Consider the following 23,012-nt stretch of genomic DNA (forward strand, 5'->3'; position numbering starts at 1 on the left):
CTGGAGGAAAGGGGAAAGCCACCTCATGTGCACAAGCTGGTAACCTTTCAATGATAACTGGTCCCATTTCTGTGCATTCTTATGGTGCAAACTGCCACTGTTTGCAGATAATAAAAATCATTGTGTGGTCTTTCTCTGACCTTTGGCATTTGCCAGTACTACACACTTCTGCCTTGTCTTCCATTATGTCTTCTCTCCTAAAATAGCCCACCTCAGCCTTTGCATTGCATTATCTCACTTTCGCTACTGTTTCCCCACAGCAAGCACATTTATTAGTCACACAAGAATTGGCTGGAATTTTAAACTTGAACCCTACAGTCCTGGCAATGCAATTCCATGCTCTTCACTAAATGGAATCATCTACTGTCGGTACTGGATTGCTCTGCACTATTATCTTTCCTTACAGTTCAAAACGGAAGAAGGCTAGTGCCCTCCACATGTTTATTCCATAATATACCTTCTCATTCCAGGTGGGAATTAGCCATGTTTAGCATCTAATGTCTTCTACTCCTTTTCTTTATCTCTTAATCCCCTGTGTGCAAGGGTTCAACTTCTTTCATTTCCTTCCTTTTTGTCTTCTCCCTGACTTCTTCTACATGTGCCATGAGAGAAAAATATGTTTTCTAACCTCCCATCCAGCCAGGCGCCGTGGCTCATGCCTGTAATTCCAACCATTTGGGAATCTGAGGCAGGCAAATGACTTGAGGCCAGTTTGAGACTGACCTGGCCAACATGCCAAAAACTCATCTCTACTAAAAATATAAAAAAAATAGCTGGGCATGGTGGCATAGGTCTGTAATCCAGCTACTCACAAGGTTGTGGCACAATAATCACTTGAACCTGGGAGGCGGAGTTTACAGTGAGCTGAGATTGCACCACTGCACTCCAGCCTGCATGTGATGGTTAATACTGAATGTCAACTTGATTGCATTGAAGGATGCAAACTACTGTTTCTCAGGGTGTCTGTGAGTGTGTTGCCAAAAGAGATTAACATTTAAGTCAGTGGATTGGGAAGGGCAGACCCACCCTCAATCTGGGTGGGCACAATCTAATCAGTTGCCAGTCCTGCCAGAATAAAAGCAGGCAGAAGAACGAGCAGAGATTACAATGGTTTAGCATCTCAGCCTACATCATTCTTGCTGGATGCTTCCTGCCCTCGAACACTGGACTCCAAGTTGTTCAGCTTTGGGACTGGGACGGCTTCCTTACTCAACAGCTCGCAGATGGCCTATTGTGGTACCTCACCTTATGATTATGTAAGCTAATACTCCTTAATGAACTCCCCTTGGTATATACACATATCTTATTATTTCTGTCCCTCTAGAGAACCCTGACTAATAAACTGGGTGACAGATCCAGACCCTGTTTCCAAAAAAAAAAAAAAAGTCCAAACTGGCTGTTGATATGCTAAAGGATATCACATCAAATTTGACACTGAATGTCTGAAAACGAAGACGAAATATTTATCTTTCCATTCCTTCTGTAACATTCCGAATCTTATTTCTGAGGCAGAGGGCTGTTTTCATCCAACTATAAATACGCTACGTACAAAAGTGCAAAAGAAAAAATACCGTAGCATTTTGTCGAAATATTGCCACCACCATCCCCAATATGCATATCTCTTTTCCTAATGACTACATAGGATAGATTTGGAGGAAGTTCCTAACTGAAGGGAAAGATGAGAACCATTTACTATATTTCCAAGGTAATTTTCAAAAATTAACAGGATTTTTATGGTGTGGAAATATGAAACACGTTATATTAGGTAATCTTAAATCATGTTCCTATTTCTACATTATAATTATCTCGAGAATTAAAACATATCTGTATTAGAAATAAATACTTTCCTCTTTTTATTCATCTATAGAAATGCTTAACCTCCACAGGCATTTCCTAAAACTTTCCTCCGGCATTCAACAAATCAAAGTTAAATATATTAATAGGGAGATAATAATTACTTTGTATTATCTGATTGTCTGCTTCTAGAAGATAGGAGTAAAAAGAATTATGGTACTGATTAACAAATAAACGATCAGGCATTTTACTTGGCACTTTCATGAAAATGCCAAGATAAATACACATGTATAAACAGAGACAGGTCAGTGGGTCTAGCTTTCTTTTTTCCCCTTCAGTTTTTACTGCCTTCTCCTACAATATCTCTTTCCTTATTCTGCCTGGTTCTTCTAGTCTTTGTTCCCACACTAGCTATCTCTCACATTCTTTCTCCTGGGAGATTTTCTCTCAGCTTTATAGCAACCCAATAAACTTGTGAAAATAAGGGGAAAAAAAAACTGTAACAAGCTTTAGCAATGCTTAAGGATTACATAAAGTAGTTCCAGAAAAGATCTCTAAAACTGCATGATAAAACACTAAGTATAATGAAGTCCCATAAGCCAATAGAACAGTTACACATAAATAGCCTAACCTCGTCTCTTACATGTGAGTTATATTTGCGATGTTGGAGAACTCCAGAGTAGACTGAATGTGATACACATGGGGTGAGCCTTAAAGATATTAATAAATTCTCAGGTGGTGCAGGAAACCTTCGGCTTGTGTTCACTGAACTGCAAAGCAAAGACGATAGCATTTGTCCATCAATGGTTTTCTAAGGTGGGTACTCAAAGTGCTACTGAGGTATCCACTGCCCCTGAGTGTTCAAGGAAAACAATTGACAGTGATCTCAAAGTCCCAGTCCCACAAAGCTCTAGGAAAGTACTTTAAATAACATTCACACACACACACACAAGTAGCCATAGAAATAATTTTTGAATGTTTTCTTGGGAAAACACACAGGGGAGGCACAAGAGTTGTAATGTGATGAACATATAGTTTTGTAATATGACTCATTTCTAGAGTAGATGGGTCTGGTATCTATCCATTCATGCCTCTTGAAACAGACAGTATTAATCAAAACCTGATATTGAACTGGTGGCAAGCGTATAATTTCTGCCTTTCTCCCTTCAGTCATCTTACACATATGTGTGTTTCAAAGACACAGCATTAAAATGCACCCAGTGGTCTAATATGGAAAAGATTAAAAAAACTAATCAGTTTAGCTGTTCAAACAGTCCCTGCCTTATGCCTCTGGTTTAGAGATATGTTTCAATAAAATGTGCTGAAGTAGCTAATTATAGTTAACATCAGACAGATCTGAATATTTCTCTACTCATCGACTTACTACATGAAGACCTCAAGCTTCAGCTTTCTCATCTTAAAAATGGGAACCATAGTGTCTACTTATAAACACCATTATGAGTATGAAAGCAAATATACACAAAGTACCCAGCACATCATCTGCTCTCAGTGAGAGAGATGTTATCGTACATGTAATTTATTTTCTCTAATAGGATTAAAATATATGACACCAAACGTATTCTGTAGATTTTAAAATAAGTAATAACATTATCTGTCTCTTGATTTGGAGGAGATGCACCATTAAAAAATAAAGAAAGACTGGCTCAAAGCATATTAAATAATATAACAACATCAATCCGATTGCACATGAAACCCATTTCTTCTCTATGTTAAAAAAAATTCAAAGCAAAATTAGGCCCTATTTATTTACTGATGTTCCCTGGATGTTTAGAATAATATGGTTTTGCAGCCAAAAGGCTTTTGAACTGAATCTACAGCCATATTCTACCCAGGTTAAAATTCCAGTAGGAAATGCAACTGCAAACTTTGCTCAGCTCAACTTAGAGTTAAAATGAGATCCGCGTGGGAGGCAGTGCAACTTGGAACATTCACATACAATGTAGGATGCATCTTTAATGCAAGGAAAGGGCTCATTGGGAGCACAAGGCATGAAAGCTTGAAATACCAGAACTGATGTTGGGAGCAAAGCTTCTCAGTGAAGGCAGAGCTGATTTACTTCTGCAGAAAGATACCGAGGGAAGAGTACATCCCAATTTGCTCTTGAATTGGAAAGTGTGTTGATTGCTTGCATATCAGTGCTAGCTCTTAAATTCATTACCAGTTAGATTTTGGATTACCTTAGGAAGAATTTCTGACAGATTGTAACAACTGGATCCATCATTGTTTCATTAAACCAATAATAATTAAATGTTTCCACCTTTTAGTGGGACTTGTTAGATTCTTATTAACCATGACAGATCATTATTTTCAGCCGAACATGGTCAAGATCCAGCAATGAGCACTGAGATGTAATCAGGCACCAATGTATGCTGGAATTAATAATTACACTAAATTGGATTTAATGAATAATTTATGGTGTAAATTCTTATGCAATTTGCTATGGTAACCTACAAGAAGGAGAAATCTGCTGTATTTTAACAAAGCACAAGTTATCAGGAGTAAAATAATGAATAAAATAATAGAAAACCCACTTCTGGGGGAAAAGGCTTAGAGATGGGTAAAGTGCAACATGGTAAAAACATGAAATGCTATTGTCATTGTCATCATTAACATTCATTATTCATTCAGAGGTGCAAAGACCTCAAACAAAGTCTTTACAGGTTGTAGAAAATTAACTCCTTGCCCTTCAAATTTTAACAAAGACAAAATGCATAGGCAAAGGCTACTTTTTATTAAATAGGGTACTACAGAATATGTTGCTTGCTTTGGTGAGTTGCTTCTGAATGAGGGAAAACACAGTCAAACTTTTATTTACTATATTCTAATAGAAAATGCAAAATTAAAGGTGGTTTAAAAGGGGGAAATGGGTCAGGCGCGGAGGCTCACTCCTGTAATCCCAGCACTTTGTGAGTCAAAGGCTGGCGGATGACGAGGTCAGGAGATCGAGACCATCCTGGCTAACACGGTGAAACCCCGTCTCTACTAAAAATACAAAAAAAATTAGCCGGGCGAGGTGGCGGGCGACTGTAGTCCCAGCTACTCGGGAGTCTGAGGCAGGAGAATGGCGTAAACCCGGGAGGCGGAGCTTACGGAGCTTGCAATGAGCTGAGATCCGGCCACAGCACTCCAGCCTGGGCGACAGAGCGAGACTCTGTCTCAAAAAAAAAAAAAGTGTGTGGGGGGAGGTGGGGGCGTAAATGTTGCTAAGCAAATTGTTGCCAAGCATGGGCACTTTGAGGAAACTGCACTTTGCACATAGTAAGTACCATGTTATAATCACAATATTCGCCAAGTATTGAGTATGCTCCTATATCTAGCACGTTACACAAATTCTCCTTTTATCCTAAAATCAATCTTACAAAAATGATAAATGAGGAAACTTAGGCTCTAAGCAGTCAGGCATGCTCACTCAACTAGAAAATTAGTAAAAACATGGTTCCAGAAGACTATAGTCTAAAAAGTTTACAGAATGTTCCATTGCCTCAAAAATTTTTTGGGGGAAAAAAAAAGATTGAGTTTAACAAAATTACTATTATTCGTCAATGATTATATGGTACGTAGTCTTTAATTTTAAAGATCAGATCATTAAAACCCAACAATTTAATTTTTTTTTTAAGTTTCTTGAATTTTGACCTGGCCAAATTTGATGTGATATGGTACTTTTAAAGTTTTATTTTTGCTGACTCTTTTCACACAAACAAAACCTTTTTTAACTGGATAACTAATGTTCTCAATTTAGAACTATATATATTTGACAGAGTGTTTGTATCTAATTAAGAGCAATCAACTTTGGAAACTGTCCTCATTCACTTTTACCTCAGCGCGAATGTGGAGGTAAAGGCAGCATTTGATGCAGAAAAAAAAAAAAAAAAGAAAAGAAACAAACGAACAAAACAACTGAGCACAAAGTAAAATAAAAATAGGATTTGTTTTGTTTTGTTTTGTTTTGTTGGTGGTCTTAAAGAAGAATAAAGTTTCCTACTTACCTTTGCACATGTCCCAATACTTACTTTGGGGACAGTCTGGGTGACAGTTAAATGTGCAAATATTAAGCATCTTTAAATCACAGCTGCCTTGAACACCTCACCTTCTTCAAAACTGACCATTGTAATATCTACATTTCAGTGCAATAGTCCAGCCCACTGGTTATTGTGGCTCAACCAATGTTGAACTCTCATAGTTTTACAAATATTCTATGAGGAGAAAAGAAAAAACGTAGAAAGAGGGTAGGAACTCTACCAAGCAATTTCCTCTTTGAAGGAAAGGGTCAGATTTTTTGTGTGCTCAGGGTCTCTGCTTTCTAAATTTCCGTCTTTGTTTGTAAATGTTCTGCACATAGTTACTGTTCATTAAGATGATGGTGATGGTGATGTAACACCCTAGAATACTATTTTCATAAGAAAATGAAAGTAAAGAGGCAAATCTCAGATTTAAAAAAAATAGGATCCTTAATCAAAATTAAATGTTGCTCCTTTTTTAAGCTATATTAGTATATCCTCTTTGAAAATAAAATGTGTTCTCAAGCAGTCATAGAAAATTCCATGGAAACAACAGAAAATGACACCGTTTTTCCTCTCTTCAAACACGTTTGACTTAGCAATACTATGACCTTCAAAGACTGGTATTACCAATAAATCATCGTACCCACAGATGCCGAGCAAGACGGAACATGGGGCCACCCAGGCATACGTTAAGACAATAGATGTCTTAGCAACAGTTTTAACTGTTCTGCAACAGATTGTGCCCTAAAGCAGTAAATACCCTGTGCACAGGAGGTTATTTAGCTTTTGCTTTTTCTAAGTAAATAAATAGGTAGACAGACAGACACACACAATAGACACACAGAGCTTCATCATCATCATTGTATATTGCTCTTAGGTTTGTGAAAAATGGTTTGCGATAATGTAAGGCAACACAAAGCTCTTAAGATTGATACAAATCCAAAAGCTTCCATGTTTTATTATCATTTAGAGGTGGTGTTTCAAACAAAACGGACCCTTGCTAAAGCACAAGGTGGGGCTGAAGAATCAGCACTCTCAATCTAAAGAGACCGGAAAATCTGTGTGTGATTGAGTGTGAGTGTGTGTGTATATGTGTGTTTTGACTTCCACATTCTCATGTTCTGTCTCACGTTCTGACATTAGATGAATTCCACCCACCAGACATGCTTTTAGCATTTCCAGAAACTAACAAAAATGCACATTAATTGAAACACAACATAACCCCAGGTGGACCCATTTCAAGCTGGAAAAAAAAACAAAAAACAACACAACCATACATTTGCATTAAGGGGTAGGGGGATAAATCATTTTTAGTATACTAAAAGAGTACTATTGCTTCATGGTTTTTCCTACATCCCTGAATGCAGAGGGACAGAGGCCCACTCCATTTCAGCATTCCTAATACTCCAGGAGTGACTTGCCTGATCTAGGGCAATTCATTCAAGAACCTTCCCTTTATACTCTAAGAACAACCTTCTAATGTATTTCTCACTGATTACCCAAGGACTGCATACATATTGCACATCTGCCAAGCTAGTCTGAGACAAGCTTCTAAGATTACGGAGTTCAACTTTGACTTTGGTGGTGCTCTTGTATTTTTAACCTATCACTTCTGTGCCCAAATGTAAGAATTAAATAATTTCATTCATTCATTCTCTTTCTCTTATTCTCATTATAAAGAAAAATAAAATATATGTGCCTATTCAATGGGAATGATAATGGTAGCCACAGTGTAGGTTTGTTGTGATAATTAAACAATATAAATCTTGAAAATTGAATCAAAAGAGAGAGAGAGAGACAGAGATCGATAGACAATTATTCTCCCTTTTCTCTCAAAATGATTTCCCAAGAAAAGATGGTATACTGTTTCATCAGAGAAAGGACTAATATCCAGACTCTACAAGGAACTCAAACAAATGAGCAAGGAAAAAAAATCCTGTCAAAAAGTGGGCAAAGGACTTGAAAAGACAGTTCTCAAAAGAAGATACACAAATAGTCAACAAACATATGAAAAAATGCTCAACGTCACTAATTATCAGGGAAATGCAAATTAAAACCACAATGAGACACTGCCTTACTTGTGCAAGAATGGTCATAATTTAAAAATCAAAAAATAACATATGGCATGGATGTGGTAAAAAGGGAACACTTTTACACTGCTGGTGGGAATGTAAACTAGTACAACCACTATGGAAAACAGTATGGAGATTTCTTAAAGAACTGAAAGGAGAACTACCATTTGATCCAGCAATCCCACTACTGGGTATCTACCCAGAAAAAAAAAGAGGTCATTGTATGAAAAAGACACTTGCATATGCATGTTTATAGCAGCACAATTAGCAACTGCAAAAATATGGAATCAGCCTAAATGCCCATCAGTCAAGTGAATAAAGAAAATGTGGCACATATATATACACACACACACATATATAGTATACATGGATATATATGGATATACAATGTATATATAGTATATATATACAATGTATGTATATATACACATACATACACTATATATACACACAATATATAGTATAAATAGCTATATAAATATAGATATATACAATTGTGTATATGGAATACTCAGGCATAAAAAGGAATGAAATAATGGCATTTGCAGCAACGTGGATAGAGTTGGAGATCATTATTCTAGGTGAAGTAACTCAGGAATGGAAAACCAAACATTGTATGTTCTCACTTATAAGCTGGAGCTAAGCTGTGAAGACACAAAGGCCTAAGAATGATATAATGAACTTTGGGGAATTAAGAGGTGGGTGGGAGAAGGATGAGGGATAAAAGGCTACACATTGAGTATACTGTACACTGCTCAGGTGACAAGTGCACCAAAATCTCAGAAATCAGCACTAAAGAACTCCATGCAACTAGACACCACCTGTTCCCCAGGAACTATTGAAATATTTTTTTTAATAAACCCTGGTACAGACAAAAAGGCAGATGCTTCCATTCACTGATTCTCCTACTCTTGTCTCTACTCCTTCAGTAGACTAGCCGTTTACTCATTATCACTAAGATAATTTCTGAAATGTGATTATGAGCTTAAGAAAAAAGAAGAAACTCCAGCTCTTCTCAGGTGCATTTCAGAGTCTAGGGCTGTTTCTGATCAAGGTACAGAAAACATTCCACATGAACAGGATGGCTCACCAGTGGACTCCTTTGGGATCCCAGACCAAATCTTAGGTTTTCTGACCTTTTCTTATCTGTATAATTCCTTCAACAAGAGGCATGTGGTTAGCCTAGGGCAAAATCCCTTGTTCAGTAGACCCTGTACCCTAGCCATAGATCTAGATATCAATCTTTCCCATCCTCAATCTCTGTCATTATTTTGGCAGGCTAAAGATGTATGTAGGTGGGCTTACTGGGAGGAGAAAAAGTTCTACATGAAGAAATAGAGACTCTAAGGTTGAGAGATTTTGAGAAAGGAACTAGGATTCATTGAGAGGACTGGAATCAGCTTATGTGGGATGATGGACTTTTTGAGACAATATTAACCTATCTTTGCCTTCAGGAAAGAGGACATATCTGTCTCAAACAAATTGGATGATGACAGGGAGCCTGTGCAAGTTATTAGAAAGAACAAATAGCAAAATGTGAAAATAAAAAAGGAAATGTGACTGGGGTGGGTAGAGGAAGTAGTCTATATTACATATTAGAGGATTCCAGCATGTTTCAGAAAAATAATTCTCTACTCTGGGGTATTTGTGGGATGTTGGGGTATTTGGGACACCATAGGAATGGGCTTCATTTTAGTTCAGTGTAGAATAGGCTCAACTGGAAGGAAGGGTCCTTGGTCTTCCCCTAGAAGGTCAGAGATCTTGACCTAACTCCAGAATGTTGGGAGTTGTTTGTAAATCATATCGGCATGCAAATGAACATATATCAACCTTGAGATTATTTGCTATTAACATAGGAAATTATAAATCTTTTAAGAAAAACAGAAGCTGAAACTCAACTCCATCCGATTACTGAATACGATTCCAAGTTTAGCTTATTAAAAATGGAAAGCCAGCAATTCTGAGGAAGAACTTGGAAAGTACTCACAGTAAAATTCATTGCCTTCAGTTGCAGTGAATTTTAATAATTGAGGCTGTCATTCTGTTTGACCCATAAAGAGTAACCTTGATGGTTATTTGTTATGTATTCAGTTTTGTCTGCCTTGGTTTAAGCTTAAATATTAATGGAAAAAAGAAAACCTACAAAATCCCTCAAGCTACACTCTAGGAGTCCAATGCTTTTTAGCTGGTGGCGATGAATATAATCATCATTTCTGTGCTAATTTTTAAAGACAGCAACAAACATTGACAAATAATTTAAAGAATGCTGGATAGAATATTTGACAATTTACATATGGAAAACATACAGCCTAGATTCTGGAAATTTCCTTTCCAGTATAAACATTTAAGAATGTGGGAGATGATAATCTATGATATATGGCGAGGAATTTTTTGATTGTTCTGGGATAGTAAAAGTGTGACATTAGTGGTGGCTGATGTTGAGCACACTCCTTATTCAGGCTGCTACAGGCTGGTTTGCCTTGCTGCAGTGTATCTGTGGTTAAAGTAAAATCTGCATCCACAGACTTTCTACATTTTGATCTTTGCTCCACCAATTGTTAACTGTGTGATTGAGCAAGTTAAAATGTGTGTGCCTCAGATATTTAATGGGAATGAAAATGATAGCTAATTTGTAGGTCTGTTGTGAGAATTAATTTAAGCAAATCTTGAAAAGTACTTATTAATTGTTTCATCTATGTTAGCTATTATTATTTGGTCATAATGGGGATGGCTGAAGGGCATCCCATTAGACATTCATGGCTTCACAGATAAAGGTCAAATAAAGGTCTATATTCTTGGGGAAAAATTAAGTTTAAAATAGAAAATTCTTTTAAAATATTCAAAAGTTACTCCAAATACTTAACAAGTGGTTATTAAACAAGTAATCTGAGATTGTCATAGGGAATCTGTGATAGAAGGAATGCTCAAGAGCTTTAAAAGCATTTGAGGATATATAATTCATCAAATATTTATTGTATACCAATCAACAAGCAGATACCAATTTCTTTGTGGGCATTTTTCATTAACATTTATCTCTTCTTGATTTTACAACTAAAATTCTTCAAGAAGACCATAACTTAGTAAATAAATAAGCTGATATAAATTGCAATACAGTATGATTAATACAATAATAAGCTCTGTAAAAGGCAAGATGGTGATATGAAGTAAAAAGCAATCATTTTGTTTTATTTTATTAGATAAGGCTTTAGAAAAGTAGAATCTTTGAAAGACCCAAGAAATTACCAGATCGATCAAGGAGCAACATGTACAATGACTTAAGGTATAAAATAAATACAGTGGTATGTTTGGATTGAAGAATGTGTGGGGACAGTGAGGGGAAAGGAGACCAAAGAAAAAAGGCTGAAAGATTTTTTTCTTAACTCAATGTAGACTACAGAGAGTCTGCTCAGGTTGTTCAGCAGCTGATAATCTTCTCAGAAGTACATTTTAGAAAGATTACAAAGAGAGTACAATATAACAATTAAAACTCTAGAGCTAGAAACAACCTTGGATTAATTTGCATAATTCTGAAAATAAAAATTAAATGTGCCAAAGTAACTTGTTGAAGGGCACAGGCAAAATAGAGACAGTTCAAGTATTGACAGAGGTAGTGCCTGATCAGGAAAGAAGAAAGGAAGGATTAAACCAACGAGTAACCTCAAAAAGGAACTCTGACTGCTGAATTACTGCATTGTCATCCTTTACTCCTCTTCTCCTTGTTTTTACCTGTCTTATTCCACATCAATTTTCTAATAGGTCTTCATGTTTTGCCTACAGAAGTGGAGGTTAGTTATAAAAATAACAATATCCTATTTATTGGCTGCTGATAATGTGCAGCCACAGAACTAAATAGTTTTGGGTCTATCTCATTTAATACCCACAACAAGCCTTATGGGACATTTGTTATCTTGATTTTATATACAAGGACACTGACGTTTATAGAGTTAGATGATTTTCTAAGCCACATAGTGAGTGACAAAATTTAGATGGGAACTCAAGTTTCCATTTCCATGGCACAGCTCATGCTGTACACCTTCACTTGAATCTGCTCTTAGGCTAAGACTTTTCTACTTGGAAAATCCATGAAGCCTCTGTGGAGAAGACTCTTGGGGGTAAGATTATGCTTCTCTGATCAAACTGGACAAATGAATGCACAAAGGACAAACAACATATATGGGCAACATATATGGGCAGCTTTTCACTAATTATCCATGTCTCTCATTATCTCTAAATCATGCCAACAGACCCATGGTTCTTTAGGTTCAGCAATACAAGGACTTGGAAAAGTAGGAGCAGGGTATTTATAACAGGAAATTAGTCTGAGCCAGTAAATGACAGGCGTAAATTAGAGCGCATGATGCTGTAAACATTTTGCAGATTTTTTAATCTGATTTTCTTAAGCTTACTAGTCCCTTAATCAAGTCAAATAACAAAAATCTTCAATTATTCCATAATGAACACAGGCTTCCAACACTCAAAATAGGACCTTGCACCAAATTTCACCAAATTTGGAAACATTACAAAATAAATATAACTTCAGAAATAATAGGGAGTTCTCTAATTTGTCTCATGTATCTCCTGCTTTAACTTGTCTTGGAGAAATTACACTCCAGATCTGAGAACAGAGTGGGACAACAACTAATCAATTACATTGAAAAGAAACTTCCCATTTTTTTCTCTAGAAGGAAAGACCATTTTTTTCCTCCCTCCAGGTGTGTTGAGCACTTTGACTTTTATTTTTGTCTACTAGTCATTTAAATAAACAAAGTAAAATAGATAACTATTCAATTTAACATTTTTTGGCAGGTGACGGTTAAATTTTGGTATACAGGTCTAATTTTTCCTTCAAATTCTGATTCTATTCTATACACTAACTGACAGGTAACTTTTATCTGAATGGTCTCATATTCAACGTATTCAAAACTGCATTCACTAAGTGCCCCTTCACCAGTAACTTATTCTCCTGACTTGGTTATTTCTGTTAATGTTACCACCATTCTCCCAGGCACCCAAGCTCGTAAACTTCATAATCTTTGAGAACAATTTTTTTTTCCTCTCTATGGATGTTTTGTTTCCTCTATAGACCTTGTTTATTATCCATGACTATTTCAAATAAAAGACATGGAGCTTCCAAAAATATATGTTGAAGGAAGGGAGATTGTAGGAAATATGAAAATTAATACCTAACTACCTGATACACTCTAAGCACTCAAAAATATTTCTGAAAGAAAATGCTGAATCAAAATTGTGTTTACATTTACTTTCATGAGTAAATATATTCTGTAAAGAAATATTTACGTGAAAATATTTCCTTGCCTGTACCATGCCACACAAGAATTTCATGCGCCTAGCGGACAGTACTACATGAGCAGGTATATTTGTTGCCAACACTCTGGAATTATATGGAATAACTTAATAATAAAGACAAAGGCATTTTTGCCTTTAAGTTATATAAATCATTTCCCCTTTTATATTTCTTGATTTATGTACTCTAAATTTGAAGCCTAGGCTCTTCTTTTTATGTCATGCATAAGATTAAATTTTGCATTTAGTCCATATTTCATTCCCTAATTTTCTCTCATTAGCCATGATTGGTCATACAGACAGCATTGTCTTTGTCCTTATATTCATCTTCAGAAAGACTGAATCTAAAAACACATTTAACTGAATTTCTACACATAATCTCCTATTGCAGAATAAAAAGTATATGGTGATTACAAATGTATTGCAACTTTCAAATAATTTCAATGATTATATTACGTATTTGCATCGTCTAATTTCGGTGACCTTTTACACTGACTAGGAAAAAAATACAATAATAAAAAAATAAATAAAAGAGAAACTAGTGGTCGATTGTAGCTATAGCAGAGCTTTGTAAGGATGAGGAAATAATCTAAACTCACAGATAGACAAAGCTAACATTTTGTATAAGGAAAATGAATTGGAAGCTTATTGTATTTTATTAAGACCTAAAAAAAAAGCTTCACTAACTCTCACAGGTAACCCTTTCTTTCTGTGAAGAACTCTTGTTTCTGGGGAATTCTACCCAGGGCTTCTCTACCTCTCTTCTGGAGTTAGGGGGAGGGGTCCTGCTTAAGTCACTCATTTCTCTACATGTTAATTTTATTATCCAATGATATACACTGATAATAACTCTGCCTTAGTCACCTGAGAGGACTTGTTAGATATGAATTAAATGGCTTCTTTAAGGAATTTCTTGCTGCTAGAGAAAATCCTCCACAAAAAAGAGAACTTGAAACAATGAGTAAAAATACCATATAAAACATCTGCTGCAGCATTTGAAACCATCTTATCAATAATTTTAAAAAGGCAATGCAATCTACATAATGGGTCAATAGCATTTGAAAAGAAGAGAAAAATGGGGGAAATAGAACATTTTAAAAATTTGATTATGTTCAAAAGTTGACTATGGTTTCTTCCTGTCTGTCACAGGACAAAAATGTGAAAGGCTGAGAATTACATGCAAAACTGAGAAGAATTGAATCTGAGGTGTCTGATTTTGATTTGGCTAGCCCATGCTGCTGTACAAAAATAGCCCTGGGCATTAATCTGTCAGGTCCATTATTATGCCTATTTCTGAGATTTATACATTGGTTTATGGTAGCAATAGACATTTATTGAGTGCTGATCACCTGCCAAGCTCAGTGCTGCACACCTTAGTACTGATGGTCCCAACCCAGTGGGTTTTCAATCTAATAAGACAGGCAAGGCAATTAAGACACAGATTCAGAGGAAGAAAATGACTAATGCATGCAGAGGAGATGGAACAGCTTTCCTTTCCTTTTCTACACCTTGTGTAGCCCACTGTGGTGTCTTTGTTCAAGGAAGCTAAAGAAGTATTTTAGAGACCAAGAGAGTGTGAAGTTGGATGTCAGCTACATGCTTAGATCACCTGTTCACTTCGTATTTTTTGACATTGATGCGAGTAGTAGATTTTCAGATGTTTTACTGGTCCAGTTCAATTCCTTGTGTGAGTTATTTTCTTATCTTCTTTGTTTCCTCATATCTCATATTGTGCTTCTGCATATATACCATCCCTGCTATCTTTCTCCACTAATTTCTCCATTAATTATTGAATGTTTCCCTTTGAAATGCCGTAATTGTCCACTTCCCTCATTCTGAGGGATAGCAGCATCCTGCTTTTTATTAAAAGCATTTATCAAGACTCTTCATGTACTTGATAATGAATTTCAGAAATTAAGCAGGTATGGTCCCTGGCCTGAAGTCAAATAATATTTAACACAGAAAATACTGAATCACTAATAGATTTGTATAGCCTTAACAATTATTACAGAACAAATGCATTCATTAAATATTATATGCTAATAAAGGCTTAAGCAAATTTAAAATGAGAACAAAAATATGGAAATTACATATTTTATAGGGCAGAGTGACTGTAATTAGGTTATTCACCTTAATTAGCTGGACCCACCATATTATTCCACTTCATCTCTGCATGAGCATATAAATTTAAGTTACCTTGCTTAGAGTATAAACTTCAGTCTACAAAAATTTTTTTCACTGGCTGAAGGCTGTTACTAATATTTTCAAGATGAGTACATATTTCTTATAATCAAAAACAAAGATAACATTCTATAAAGGCATTTCTGTATTTGTGTTTGATGACTGACTATATAAAAAAGACAACAATATATCAAGACATTTCAATCAGCAAAAAGTGTGGGAAAACAGACTCCAGGGAAAGCAACTGCCCATTCTATAAAGTACTAGATGAATAAGTTTCCAGAGACGATAGGATGCTCACATTCTCTGCAATATGCTATATATGAAGTACTCTACTGGTTGCTACTACAAAATGCCTGTTCTCAGTTCAGCCAAATTGGGAAAACTTTATACACATGAAAAAATAACCTAACGACTAAAAAATGATAAATCAATGAGATCAACATGTTATTATAACAGAAGTGTATGAAAGGTTGTGGTTTTGGCATACTCTAAGTAAATACAAGCTTCGCTTTTTTTCTGTGTTAAATTAAATTTTATTTAATTTTTGACCTCAGATTCATAGACTAGAATTGGTCTTAACATACTCTCATCATTGGTCCATGCATAGTCTCCTTTTATTTAATGCATAGAGAAAAGCATATTTGATAGAAAAAATCAAGGATCTTTTGCAGGCCAATAAAAGAGGGATTTAGGGGCAAAAGTGATTCAAGGCCTATTAAAACATACTTTATCGAATCTCTGCTTAAACTGTGCTCTTGCCTACCACTATTAGATCATGTTATAACCAAATGCTCATGGCAACTTTTCACAGAGAGCCCAGATTGAAGAAAGGTATTTTGGGTAAAAAGAGAGTGAGAGACAGAGAGTAAATTTGGGTTATCAGATGTAGCAAATTACAGTCCTACACTTATTTTGTATTTGAGACCAGATATCTCATTACTCCCTTGTCCTTAACTTGTAACCTAAGGCTCTAATTTTATTTTTGTTCGGCTAGAAGTTGTCCTTTTTCAACTTACTGCTCACACAAAAAGTGGTGTGTTTTTTAACTTCTAAACATTCACTCAAGGAGAAAGTATTCTATTGTGAGAGGTGAGCAATTCAGGGGCTGATGTGAGATGCACATTTTGCTGATACTGGTTCAAGGCTGTCATGGCCTCCCGAGGCCCGTCCCATGTGGTGGTAATTAACATTTAATGTAAGCCTGGAGGGCAAAACACTTAAGAGTTATCCAGTTTTCTCCAACAGAATGAACAGGTAAATGCTAACATATGTTTATCAACAGCTGATGTACTTAGAATAGGTAAGTATTATTATAAGAAGAAAAATCTCCATTTTCAATTATGTCTGTTCTATTTCTCTTATTCCAGTATTATAAAAATTGAGTGGCTAATTTTCAGAAATGTGTAGTGAGTTCATTGAATATTAGAGATTAGATGCATAACAGCAAGTACAAGTTATACCTGCCTGCTGTCACTCTCATTTTTATGTTCATCGTTGACTGGTATTGCTAATTCATTAAATAATTTTGTGTTAAAAGTCTTTTTAATATAGCACTGAAAGTAGAAACCCACACTCAATGCAAAAATGTGTTATGTTGGTATTAGACCATAAATTTTCTGATTACAGGCAGTGTGGTTTCCTTGCTTCATGTATTGCTTTGTCCCCAAACCATCATGTTCTTATGTTCATCTCATTAAAGGTGCTCAGTAAGATGTTCGAACTAGTAAGAGAAGAGAGATCTAAAGAAGCATTTTCCCTAAACTCTGTGTGTGTGTGTGTGTGTGTGTGTGTGTGTGTGTGTGTGTCTGTGTGTGTGTAACAGTTCAGGAAACTAGCCTTTGTATATTAATGTTCTCAAAAATTGGAGGTAATTCAGGGATTCAGTCTTCTACTCAATTAAGTGAATTAAGTGTTCATCCTAAGACATCCCTTGTCTGAAAGTAGATGGAAATTTAAATTTTGCCACATTAAATGAGGAAAACATTTCTACTTTATTTACTGATAAAACTTACAATTTTTAAAAGTTTACTATTATCTGTGTTTTTACTTTCTACACCATACATTAGTAATATGATGTAATTTTGTATACATGCATGGGAATAAATATATATTACTTAATGTCTAAAATCTTTGAACTTTTTGATATTTGTGACTAAAGAACATAATAGTAATTTCTGTACATCTAATATACGGCTTACTTGAGATATCTAGCCAAATATTATGTCACATAAATTGTTAACCTGCATGAAACAATCAATAATTAAAATTGAACCCAGTTTTAAGGAATTTTCACAGGAGAGTGTCTAGGGACCATTAAAAAAAAATGAGTGGCTGAACTCCCTGCTCAATTCAACCCTTGAAATGTACAAAGCCAGTGAGTGCGACATGAATGGAAAGTCTAGATATATAAATGGCTATGCAAGGATGCCCCAAATCTGCTAGGACATTCTGGAATGGCCAACTGCTATTCCATTTGTCATACTCAATGACACTTCTTACAAGTTCTTGAAGTGTCTGTGTATACTCCAGAGGGGGTATAAATGTACTCTTTGCCAGAAGCCAGCTACCTTAACTCTAGGATAAGAACTCATGGCCTGCTTCCTTTTGTTGAAAAGGCACAAACATGGAGTTACTCTCTAAGCTTAGAGGAGAAAAGAAACCCAGCAGAATAATCAACTCTCCAGCTAAAATGTGACAATCTGTATAAGGAAAACTATTATGCATGAGTACTCACATAGTAATTTTACAGATGTTTTCAAAAAATGATGACTTTTAAAACTATGATTAGATCAGAAAACTCCAGCGAAGCGATAACAAATACATAATTCAAACTCATGTTTCTCAATCCGAAATCTTGATCTTTCCATTGAGAGGCTTGAAGTCCAGTAGATAAGATGGGGAGAAAGCAATTGGTAAGAAATAAAACTAATAATAAAATGAAATATTGCAAATTATATTTCAGATTATATATTGGAAATAAGTAGATCTAAAAATCATTAAAAATAGGTTTACAGTGGCCAGGCGTGGTTGCTCATACCTGTAATCTCAGCACTTTGGGAGGCCGAGGTGGGCGGATCACGAGGTCAGGAGATCGAGGCCATCCTAGCTAACAGGGTGAAACCCCATCTCTACTAAAAATAAAAAAAAAATAGCCGGGCATGGTGGCACGCACCTGCAGTCCCAGCTACTTAGGAGGCTGAGGCAGGAGAATTGCTTGAACCCGGGAGGAGGAGGCAGCAGTGAGCCGGGATTGCACCACTGCACCCCAGCCTGGGCGACAGAGCAAAACTCCATCTCAAAAAAACAAAAAAATAGGTTTACACAAACAATAAACAATAAAAAGGTAATGGGAAAAAAAACAATTGAAATCCCAGTGGTTTCTAGAAAATAATGAAAAGTAACATCAGATTTTTTGAATAGCTATGATATGAGAAGGTAATATAGTTTATACAACCTTGAGAAGATGCAATTAGCATTAATGTTCTTATCAAGAAGGCATTATTAGATACCAAACAATGTACTTTAAAATGCCAGAGATTATGGGAAGGGGCTCAAGATGGCTGACTAGAGAGATCAGTTGCAATTCTCCCTAGAAAGAATAAAAATTGTGAATAATCATTCCTCTAACAGAATAACAAGGAGGCAATACAAGAACCCAACAGAGAACTCACAAGAAAAACCTGAGACATAGAACAAGAAGAAAGTGAGAGGCCAACTTGGCTGACTGAGATCAGCTAGGAGCCCAGAGGACTGGGTATTACATATGAAGGGTAAGTGGGATTGTTTTGGCTGCCCTCATCCCTGCTGTAGACTGCCATCATCAAAACTGTAGGAGATCTCTGTACCAGCGAACCCTGGCACTAGCATGGGTGGTGATTTGGAGGCCCCTTAAGAGCACTACATGAGACTGCAAACTCACACTGGGTCACTTACAGTCCCACTAGACTACAGCAGGCGCAGAGAACATTATTGTGAAGGTATAGTCATCAGGAAATGTTACCCTGCCCTGGGAAGCTCTGCCCTTTTGTCTTCACATCTTGGGAGCAATCACTCACTAACATTCCCCAGAACTTGTTTAGAGTGCTACAGCAACACAGAGATATCTGGACACAAAGGAGCTGCAGGCTTCCCGGTATATTCCCCAGAAAGTCCTATTCCTAGGGGAAAGGAGAGTGCAGTGTGCCAAAGGAGCAGCCCCTGGAACTAAAAGGAAATCAAAGCACATGCTTACCAGAGTCCCAAAACTCCCTGCTTGGGGCTAAGAGGGGTGGACTTTCATCAGGGACAAGAACTTTAGGCTCCACTCTGCAAATAAGCAAAACCTCTCCCACAGCTGGAGCAGTGTCTGTTCTCAAGCCCAAGTGTAGAAAGGGGAATTTCTCCTCCTCTTCCACACATTACTGCAGACACAGCTACTACTGCTGCCACGGAAAATTTGTGTGGGCAGTCAGAGGGTTGCCTCTCTTGGGTTGTGAGTGATGACTGTAACCCTGCTAATGAAGTGGCCTCCAGTTTGGGCTTACATGAAGGGCAGTTTCTCTCCCTCTCTGCACAGACTGCAGGGTTGCTGACAAAGACAGCAGAAGAGTAAGAGATGTTTGTGTTTGGGGATGTAGCACAAAACTGCACCACAGTCACCACCAGATAGCTCAGAGGCTTGGAGTTGAGCTGCTGGGAAGGCATCTCTTGTGCCATCCCTCACCCATGTGCCCAAGTGCACAGTTCTTAGGGAGGAGACAAGCTTCCAGCAACCTCTGCTACCTCCACTTCCCACACAACCTCAGCGTCTCAGGAAGCAGTGAGCTTGCTCACCTGCCCAGTACACTACTACTATAACCGAGAAAGATTTCACACTAGGCCATTTATAACAAAGAAAATTATACAGAGTCTTTGGTACTGAATGCAATCAGAGGCAAATCCAAACAGCCCTAGTCAACATACATCACAAACACTTCTCCAGTGAGAGAGAGAAAAAAATAAAACAGTCCCACTCTAATGAAAGTACAATCAAAAATAAGAAGAAGCAACTGTTTCCCAGATGAGAAGAAAGCAGCATGATAATTCTAGAAGTATGACAAAGCAAAGGGTTATGACATCTCCAAACAAATGTAGTATTCTCTAGCAATAGATCCTAACCAGAAATAAATATTTGAAATGATAGATAAAAGTTTCAAAGTATAGATTTTAAATAGGCTCAATGAGCTATAAGAAAATTTTGAAAACCAGTACAAAGAAATCAATAGATATGCTTTTAATGGCTAAGGCTGAATTACAAAGAGAAAGAAATTAAAAAATCAATTCAAGACATTAACAAGCAATTTACCAAGGAAATACACCTTTTTTTAAAAAAATAGAACTTCTAGAAGTGAAAAATTCAATGAATGAATTTAAAAATACAGTTTAAAGCTTCAAAAATCAACTAGACCAAGCAGAAGAGAGAATCTCAGAACCTAGAGACAGGTCTTTTGAATTAATCTAGCTAGAAAACAAAAGGGAAAAAAATAAAGAATGCATAAAGTCTTCAAGAAATATGGGATTGCATAAAATGAAGAAATTTATAAATCATTGGTATTGCTGAGGAAGAAGCAAATGGAAAAAACTTGGAAAACCTATTTACATAAATAATTGGTAAAAAATTTTCTAGTCTTGTGTGATGGTTAATATTGAGTGTAACTTGATTGGATTGAAGGATACAAAGTGTTGTTCCTGGGTGTGGCTGTGACGGTGTTGCCAAAGGAGATTAACATTTGAGTCAGTGGACTAGGAGAGGCAGACCCACCCTCAATCTGGGAGGGCACCATCTAATCAGCTGCCAGCATGGCTAGGATAAAAGCAGGCAGAGAAATATGGAAGGACTAGACTGGCTAAGTCTTCTGGCCTCCATCTTTTTCCCATGCAGGATGCCTCCTGCCCTCAAACATCAGGCTCCGAGTTCTTCAGCTTCTGGACTCTTGAACCTACACCATTGATTTGCCAGGGTCTCTCAGGCCTTCAGCCACAGACTGAAGACTGCACTGCAAGCTTCCCTACTTTTGAAGTTTTGTGACTGGGACTGGCTTCCTTGCTCCACAGCTTGCAGATGGCCTATTATGGGACTTCACCTTGTGATCATGTGAGTCAATATTCCATAATAAACTCCTTTTCATATATACATCTATCCTATTAGTATTGTCCCTCTAGAGAAACCTGACTAAACACCTTGAAAGATAATTTGATACAAAAGACTCAGCAAACACCAGAAGAAACATTGCAAGACAGACTTTACCATGACATACAGTCATTAGACTCTCTGAAGTCTATGTGAAGGGTGAAAAAAATTATAAAACCAGCACGAGAGAAGTGTCTAGTCACCTGTAAATAAAACCCCATCAGACCAACAGTTAATTTCCCAGCAGAAACTTTACAAGCCAGGGTAATAGGAATTCAATTTTCAGAGTTCTTAAAGAATAAAAAATCTATCAACCATAAATTTTATACACTGCTAGAATAAGTTTATAAATGAAATAGAAAAAAGTATTTCCTAGAGAAGCAAATGCTGAGGAAATATGTCATTACTAGACCAATCCTACAGGAAACGCTCAAAGGAGTTCTAAGGTTAATATTCACTATCACGCAAACACATGAAAGTGTAAAAACTCACAGGTCTTACAGAAAAATTACACAAATGAGGAAGTGAAATAAATTAAATGGCAACACCTCCAACAAACCACAAAGACATACAGAGGAAAAAAATAGAAACAAAAAATCCACAAACAGGTTGATAAAGATTAACATTATGACAAGAATGAAACTTCACATGTCAATATTAACTTTAAACATAAATGGAATAAATATTCCACTTAAAAGAAATAGGTAGAATAAATTTTTGAGATGAACCAACCATCTGCTTCTTATAGGAAACTCACCTTACTAATACAGACATTTATATTATACACTGAAGGAATACAGGTAAAAATGAGTATTCCATGCAAATGAGACTCAAAAGAGAGCAGAATTAGCTATTCTTATATCAGATAAAACAGACTTCAAATCAGAAACAGTAAAAAATACAAAGAAGGGTATTATGTAAGAATAAATAAAACAATACAGCAGAGGATATAATATAGACAGCATTACAAAATAACCAATCAAAAAATCACTGGACTTAAGTAAGGATTTAGGCCAAATGAACTTAGCAAACAGACATTTATATGACATTCTACTGGACAACAGCAGAATATAAATACTTCTCATCAACACATGGAACGTTCTCCAAGATAGGCCACATATTAGGGCACAAACTAGCTTCAGTGCATTTCTGAAACTTGAAATCATACCAAATATCTTGTCAGACCATAGCAGAATAAAACTCGAAAATGATACAAACGGGCATTTCTCAAAACTATGCAAATACATGGAAACGAAACAAAACACTCCTGAACACTTTTTGGGAAGTGGCTCAAATGCTCATGGTCTCCACTCCTGCTACCCTGCCTTCTCTCCCTCAGCCTGCACTGATGGCCTCATGGGGAATTCACTATGAGCAGTTGACAGAGCAAGGGAAGACTAGGGCCTGGTACACAGATGACTCTGCACGATATGCAGGCACCACCCAAAAGTGGACAGCTACAGCACTACAGCCCCTTTCTAGGACATC

Source organism: Mandrillus leucophaeus, unplaced genomic scaffold (genome assembly GCF_000951045.1).
Source record: "Mandrillus leucophaeus isolate KB7577 unplaced genomic scaffold, Mleu.le_1.0 Scaffold1111, whole genome shotgun sequence".
In the NCBI taxonomy this organism is placed as follows: Eukaryota; Metazoa; Chordata; class Mammalia; order Primates; family Cercopithecidae; genus Mandrillus; species Mandrillus leucophaeus.